General features: G+C 35.9%; 1 protein-coding gene across 1 annotated transcript in view; it reads right to left on the bottom strand.

Annotated features, from left to right (window-relative positions):
• Positions 1-8,853, bottom strand: part of LOC108638659 (neuroligin-4, X-linked-like) — a 166,586-nt gene that overhangs the window by 95,975 nt on the left and 61,758 nt on the right. The window lies entirely within an intron of this gene.

Raw genomic sequence — 8,853 nt, 5'->3', positions numbered from 1 at the left:
CACACTTGGGATGTATTAGATACCAAGTGTTTGCTTATGCAAAAGCCAATTTTAACTGTTCTTGAAACAAATACATTTAACGTAAGACAAAAATTGCGTGGAACGCGTTTCCACTGACTGCAGTGTATTAAAACTTTTGGAGTATGATGCAAATTTTTTACAAGTCAATGCTGTCCTCTCATACAGTTTGCTCCAAAAGTAATCACTGTGCACATAAAACCCTAAGAAGACATCTCACATAATTATAGTATAGATTATGACTTTTCTAGATAAAAAGAATACACTTACAGCTAAACGAAGGACTGCTTTTGGCCTTTACTAAAAGACGAAATAAAAACTACCAAATAGGCCTATTCAGACCTGTGAATACAAGTCCAAAAAGGAGAAAATAAAAAGCTATAAGTTGGTGCAGAAAAGTACCTTACTTGCAGAGAAAACAGGAGATAGATATACTAGCATAGCTTAGAAATAGTGAAGATGCTGTACTAGTAAGGAAAAAAAAAGCGAGAAAAGTCATAATGAAATGTCTGTATCCTATCACAACAGTTTTTATCCATTTGTCCTTTAGTATCTGTACTGTTATTTCTGGAAAAATGTAGGTTTTCTTTACTAGCTTAGATCTACTTTGCTACGGTCCAGTCTCACCAGAGAGGATTACTGATGCTCTCTGTACTCTTTGTTCTGGTAGGAATTCAGGCCAGGCTTCCCAGTGATGGTGAAAATTGCTTTTTTTGCAGTCACTGCTGCTTCCTCCTTCAGTAACCTTGTCTAGCAAATCAGCCCTGCTCAGTGAGGTCCAAACTAGAGAAATGTATTGTTATGGCCATTTGCTAACTGTTACCATTTCCTCACTTTGCTAGAGCTTTGGATTGCTCCCCAAAGCATCTTTCTCCATCCAGGGCATTAATCCCAAGCATTTAACTTGGGCACACTGTGTGACTTGGCTGCTATCAGATATTCCTTTAATGGGTGTTCTGACAGTAGACTGCACAAGATTCAATTTACTGTCTGCTGGACTTAAGAAAACAAATACAGTGCTTATACATCCAATAGAGCTTACAAATCCCCTGTAAAATCATAAGCACTGCTGTGCTCAACAGAAGTTTTCCTTTAGGTAGAGAACTGGGCAGTCAACCAGCTTCCTTATATTTTCCTCCAAGCTGAAGCACTGACAGCCTTCTTCAGAGAATAAAGGAACACTTTTTTTTCCTGTACTCATAAGTCAGTGACTTTATCCATGAGATGTAACTTTTCAGCAAAAATGTAGATTTTGTCCTTATCTCTCTTACCTGAGAGTTTATCTATGCTACCCTATTGTGCAGCAGGGAGTACTGAAGTGTAATGCAAATTATCAGTGTATACAGGTAATTTTGCAGGAAATGTCAATCAAACATGAAAGTAATTTTCAAAGTAATTATCAGGCAAATAGGTTAGTGCTTTTTAATTGTTCATGAAAAGTTCCTGAGAGTGTACATACTTTCTAGGCTATAGGCAAGCCAATATATTTTTGGAAAACAATATATAAAGCTCTCAAGAAGAGACACATTAGTCTGTTCTTGAACAGGCAGTGGTTACGAGTGTTGAGGCCATGTTGCTGAGAACACAACTGCGTTGGGCAGGGCATGTGTCCAGGATGGAAGACTACCACCTCCCTAAGATCGTGCTCTATAGTGAACTTGCCGCTGGCTGCCACAAGAGAGGAGCCCCGAAGAGGAGATACAAGGACTCCCTGAAACAACATCTCAGCCTTGGCCATATTGATCATCATAACCGGTCTACTCTGGCCTCCAACTGGGAGACATGGAGACACACTATCAATAAGGCTGCTGCTTCTTTCGAGAACACACGCAGGATCACTCTTGAGGAGAAAAGTAAATGCAGAAACCGCCTAAGGAAACTTTCCGCTGTGCCTTTTGCAACTGGACTTGTCTGTCTTGCATTGGCCTTTTTAGCCATATAAGTGTGCTTGTAGCAAGCATGGATAGAATCCTTCTCAAATCTTCGTTTCCGAAGCCTAGCCATGACGATGATGATACAAAGCTCTTAAAACTATTTCTTTATAAACTTCAGGAATTATCACAGGCTCCATATGAGTGGCATTAAGACTGCAGGAGTATGTCATGCTTTGTGTTGCTAAAATAAAAATGTTAATAAATGCTGGGTTAAAATTTCCACAAAAAATATAGCAAATCATAGGTACAATCTATCTGTGGTTTCCAAATGACCAAAATCATATTATTCATTAAAAACAATCCTAGAAAATCTTGTCATTCACCTGATCAGTATTTCATGTGTGGGTGGGAAGATTCACCCTTGCATTATAGTGGTGAACATACAAGGTGCTGTCCCTTGCTGCTTTATTCTGTTTCAGCTTAAATTCACATTGTCTTCAGATATGGCAAAGATAACATTAACAATTACATATTCATATGTCATCTTGATTACTAAAGCTAACAGGTTTAAATTCTCAGGGTATGAATCATAACCATTACAACACATTAGATAAACTGTGGCTGTTCACAGTGTGTGTACCTTAAACTCACAATAAACTTGGATAAAATGCGTCAGTTTAAGCATCCTCTAATTATGTTTTTTTATATCCAGGTTAAAAGCCAGGACATCTATAGACTAAGAAAGGGCACAGTCAACTCATGTAGCTGTCTCTTATACTGCTCTAGCCCAATTGTGTTTGAAATCTTTTCAGTCATTCTAAGTTGTGGGGAAGACGGAGAAAGGCACCTGCCAGTAGCAAGGTAACACATTCACCATGGAACAATTTAGACTTTGAAATTAAGACCAGATTAAAGGCAAGGTTACAGCTAAATGATCAGAGGAAGCAACCCAGGGAATACACAAGCACTGTATTAAGGTAATGGAAACTGGGGAAAGGTGTGGTATTTTTAAAAACCACCTCCTGTGTTATGTATAAACCCAGTATTTTCTAGTTCTACACAAAGTAATCGTGCTGCATGTAAAATAAAATGTCTTTGAAAAATTAAACTCTGAAATTAAAAGCAATTGGTTGCTCCCTGAAGGATGGTTTAGCCGCCACCAGAAAGTGAAAATAGTCTACATGGGTTAGGGTCTTTGATCTACACAGTCTTAGTTGATTGAAAAGGGTGCTAAACAAGTCCTGTGCACAAAGAATGCATCTGGCATTCCTGAAGTGCTGGATCCAACGTAAAAGTATATAACCCATTAGGTCCATTCTCAGGAGGATGTTTATAGGTCACACAAACTATTCATTTCAGAATGGTCTACAAGGGTTTTGCCAGCTAGGTCATAGCCAGCTGGCAGATATACTACAGCAAACATGTTTTATTGTACTTAGGAGTAATTTCTTTATTAGCTGAGAAATTAAGAAAATCAAAGGACTCACAGAAACATTTCAAGCCATTTGTTGTATATGGAAAGAATATACTTGCTTTCAAAATCTATTTCTGACTTCATGTTTTCAGTAAACTTTATGAGAGAAATCTATTAACTATGCATCACATAGTAGGAACAACAATTTTTCATTCATCAGTAATTTATCTGATCCCTTCTCAGCTTAAATACTTTACACTGGCAGCTTATATGCCTTACCCAATCACAAAGTCTTCCCTATCTTTCAGAATTTAAATACATTGGGATCTTCTTCTGGCATAAATCTTATTTTCTGTATGTCTTTTATCTCTTGGAAAATTCTATCTGCTGTCTCATTTCTGACTACTCTATGAAGATAGAGAGTAAAGAATTAAATGCAAACTTTGATAGCAAGGTTTCAGTCTTCTATCAATAAACAAGATCAGTTTCTCGATGCTGTAATTTTAAATCTCTTCATCCAAATCTTTAAATTCATCATTTTAAAATGGCACCCAACCCCATTGCCCTTTGTACCTTCCAGAGGTTTGCTTGGAGGTTACAGTACAGTGCAATGATATGCAAAGTGCTGCAAGTAAATGGATCACCGAGGGGAATAAGATAGAGCCCAGAAAAAAGTACAAATAGTCTCTTAGGTTGTAAGCATATACATAAACTTGAGTCTTTTGTCACCCAGAGGCATTTCCTTCTTGCAATTTTTTCTAACCCTAATCAGAGAAAAACAGTATGGTACTTATTTTCTAAATGAATGACCAAGACACAAAGGCAGAAGAGAGTCAATCTCACATCTCTCTCTGTTGGAAATGCCCTCAGACCTCCTCAGTCCCAATGTACCTAAGCAATGCTATGGTTTTTGTAGATTGTTTTAGTTTCTTTTTTAAAGGAACAAAAATCCAGGCCACTTTACTTCACATCTCTGTATTAAACAAGAAATCCGTAATAGATCTGTACAAGAAATGGAGTAATTGGCAGGTAAAGTAGTAGGTGTTTGTAGTTCAAATTAATGCCTGTGACTGAAATAGGAAAGTCACAAAACAGAAAAAAAATAAAATTTACTCATGCTAAAAATAACACATTCACTTAGTACCCCATGAAGAAAAACACGTTTAAACTAGTTCTACTTATAGTGTAGAAATACCTGGTTTATAATCTGGTTTTAGGTGTCTATCTTATCTGTGTTGAGGCAAAGTAGGAAACATATCACAAGAAAGAAGACAAGCAAAATCCAAAGGCTATTTAATTGGAATTTGAAAGAAGTCAATAATCCCAACACTAAGCCATCCTGATTTACTGTATTACTTATGCAAAACAAGCATAAGAAATTTGATACAAGAATTTGATACAAGCATTTAGAAATTTGATACAGTATTAAGAAACAACATACCTGGAAGTAGCACCCACAAATGGAATAAACTATTAATTTCATAATATTTTAAAAACCTGATATGTGCTGGTACCTTCTAAACTTATAATTACTTATTAGCTTCTTCCTTTATTTAAGATTAATAGAAAATCAGCTTAATTATTACAGGCTACATTTGCAAAGCTGCTAAAAGCTGAAAATTACTGCTTGAACTAAAGAAGGATAGATTTTACATCATGGAGATCTTTTACTGCCTTCCTTCATGCTGAGGCTTTTAGAGAACCGACATTTATTTCAACAAAATGCCCCAAACTCAATATCCGAACATCATCCTCCCTCTTGACTCTTGCAATATCTCAAATACTTTCTGGGCACGTTTATACAATGGGGTGCAGTGTGAGCAATCATGAGGACAACTAAAATTCAAGGAAGAATAGCTCAGCTAAAAATGAAAAATGAAAACAATAGCAAACAACGACAACTAAATTAAGTAAAACCCTACCTTATCACAGTATAGTGCATTAGGATCCTCATGTACCAGCCTACAGTCCAAATGCAGCTTGCCAAGTGTAGCTGAGTAGCCCACTGAAATCCAGTACAGAAGGACTAATACATGAAAGAGAATCAGGTTTCCCTCTTCACCTGATCTTTTCACACCCACTGCATAGCTAATATGTATTAGCTAATATATACACATAACTACCCTTCCCAAACTTATTTAACAGCCATAGCTGGTGATTTCTCACCTATTGTTGCTTCTTGTGTGTAACTTTGGTAAGGAAAAGATAAGGACGAATATGTGGATAACACCATTTTTGGAAACTGAAACTGAATTTACTTTATAGTATTACTTTTTACAACAAACAAAGGTATTCACTTATAAAACGATAGTGGTCAAAGTAGTAACAAAAAGTCATTGCGAGGAGCAGTGAAACTGAATAGAGAAGAAAAAAGGCTTGAGCATCCCTCAGCATTTTATTGTGAAAATGACTACAGTTAAGAATAAAAATTTACCTATTTAATCCATGTACTACAGTTTAGTTATGGGAATAACATTGAAGGCATTATAGATAACTCTCTGATAATGAAAATAAAGAATACACCATATAGTATGACTTTTAGAAACTTTTCCCATTCTTTAAGTTCACATTACTGCCTTTATTTGTATTCAGTTGTTTCATCAATCTGTTTGCACTAAAGTATTCCCAGTGAAATACTGAGCTGCTCCTTCTGTACAATTATTGTGTCATTTTTGACTTAAGTACACTTTGAGGTAATTGTTAGTGACAAAGCATAGCAATCAATCCACAGGGATAGTTTTAGGCATCATCACAGTAAACATCTGATTTGATCCAACTCCCAAGGACCCACCCTAGACATCCATTTCAACTCACCCTATTGCATCTAATCCCTGAAGGCAGAACAAGGTCAATGGTTTAGGTAGATGACAAAAGAATCTCAAATACTCAAGACCATAAAAGTAGCAATCTTTTTGAATCAGATAAATGATGCCTGAAAGCAATGTATTTTGGAGGGGAAGCCCTACAGAATTTGTGTAATTTCACGTTTTGTATGACTTAGTATAGCTTAGTTATACTGTTAATTCCAACAAGGTGACAGTGAAAACTTTAAAAATCCTTTAAGTGAGAATGAAACTTCAGCATGCTTAACATTTTTGTCTCAGTGAAATAAAAGGACAGAAAACACATTTGGCACTTTATTCAGCTCTATAAGTATAATACAAAAAATGGAAAGGTAATGGCAATAATTTTAAAAAATCTGCCTTTGTCTACATTTTGGTTATGAAATGGAAGGTCAGAATCATTCCTTTTTTTTATGTTGGAATGTTTCTACTAACTCACCAAAACTGAACATATCAAATTTTCTACTTTGGAATCAATTCTGACATTTAATGCCTTGCAAGACTTTCAAAGCAAGAACTATTCAATTACAAACTCGTGCATTGCCAGTATGATTATCATCTAACACTGTATTATTTTATAATAGAATATTAGTTTTGTGCAAATTTGTCAGTGTGAGTGCATGTTTTGCTTGGATAGGTTCTATCCCTTATATAAATTCATCAGTCCACAAAATAGAATCAACGCTGGCAACTTTATTAACTTTAACCCTGACAAAGATGGAATCTTATCCCTTCCTACCTGTTTAAAGGGCAAAAACTAGCACCTGTTTGCATGTTTTACTACTGCACTCACTAGAATTAGTTGTGTCTCTCTCAGTGATGCCCAGGGACAGAAAAAATGAGTTTGCTGGTAGCTTGTGCTCCCTCTGCTGTCTGAATTAAGCATGAAGAGCCAGCCAAAGCACAGCCATGGGGGCAGTATTACAAATGCAGAATGATTTTTTGAAATTTCCTAGACACACTAAAAATACCACATAAAAAGATAATTTGATTCTAATTTATTTGCAAGAAGATGAAATGTATATATTTGGATTGGGTTTTCATTTGCCCTACTGCATATCTAATAAAACAGACAATGTATTCATGATTTCCAGCTATGATGGCTTGTAAACATTACCAGTGACTAATTGGATAGTCATTTGATTCAGCACAAAGTAATTTCTCTCCATTAGATTAAATATGTCACACCCTGTCAATTAAAAATCCATTTAACATCAACCCAGTAATAATAAGCATTTTGAAACAAGGCACCAGCAACTCCATTTGTAACTAAAATTCCCTATATATAGTGTAGGAATTTGGCTTAGCATCACAAGCAAATTTACTCTTCACTACAAGTTTGCCTACAGCAAGAACTGTAAAAGAAAAAATTTCCTTTTATTATAACATTTCTGTAATGGATTTTTAACACATCAGCATCAGATAGCTATTTGCATTAGCTCATTTTCACGGTTTCATAATAATTATTTCTTATTGTTTGTCTCTTTGGGCATCATGAACAATGTCCAGATTAAGAAAGCCCTCAACCCCAAGAATATAAATTCATCCATATTCCCTGAGACAATGATAATATCACAAACACAAATGAAATTTGCTATCATTGACTTTCTTTTCTCCCTTTTTGCCTTTGTCCTGTTTGGATTACAACTAATACATTCAACTAATACTATCACAAAATGTGAGCATACATAATTGATTATATGCCATTCTGAGAATTTTATCTGGAATCATAAACAAGAAGCACTGACATAAAGGTCAGATATATTATTTCCCTCTAAAAAGGATGGTAAACCAAAGTATTGTGCAAAAAGGTATTAAGTTCAGGAAAGCTTTTTGTCTTCATTTCATCTGTCCACAATTTTGTCAGGAATTTCGATAAGCAAATGAGCAGTTGCTTTATTTCAAATTCGTGTTAACTTATTTTGTAAATGCCTAAATATTTGTAGAAGACAACTGTAAATTTTTGGTTCACACACTACCTATGGCTATCACATTGATGTGGTGACAATTCCTGGAAGTGTTTTCACAGATGCAAACTGTGATTTAGCTGAGACATTCAGCACGTGTCAGTTTTGTCTGAACCTGCAATTAACATGCAAGGTAAGGGGGACGCAACCAAATTTGAATCAACAGATACAAAAAACTTTCAAAACCTTCTGATCTATGCAAAAAATACCTGAAGGAAGACCAATGAGATCACAAGCCTTTATAGGAAATCAAAGCTAATACAAATGGTATAGCAAGACACTGATAAGATCCAACTGCGCGTATTCCACACTATTCCTCACTCAGAAGCCTGCCAAGGACCCACTGCACTGCCCTAGGACAGAGGCACTGTCTCAATATTAGCAGGTGTCATGTCGATTTGTGTTATGCCAGAAAGTAAGAAGATGCAAAGTGAAAACCAGTCGCATACAAAGACATATTTTGCAGGAGGGAAGAGGAAAGCTCCATTTAAAAACGAATAAAAAACAAAACAGAAAAAACCACAAGCAACAAACAGGAAAAAATCCAAACCAAAACAAAAAGTGCCCTGAATAGACAAGTGGGAGTCAATGGGTAGAAGGAAGTAAAATTGCTTATCTGATCTGTCTCATGACCCACATGACTAAAGACTTTTTCTTTTGCGTCACTGAGCCAAATGGCACAGTCTCTACAATTCCAAAAACACTGCTCTTTGACTTAAAAGGATAACATTAATTTG

Source organism: Manacus vitellinus, unplaced genomic scaffold, assembly GCF_001715985.3.
Source record: "Manacus vitellinus isolate BGI_N305 unplaced genomic scaffold, ASM171598v3 scaffold_7_pilon, whole genome shotgun sequence".
NCBI lineage: Eukaryota > Metazoa > Chordata > Aves > Passeriformes > Pipridae > Manacus > Manacus vitellinus.
Note: the sequence above shows the minus strand (reverse complement) of the source record. Positions and strands in the feature narration are given on the sequence as shown.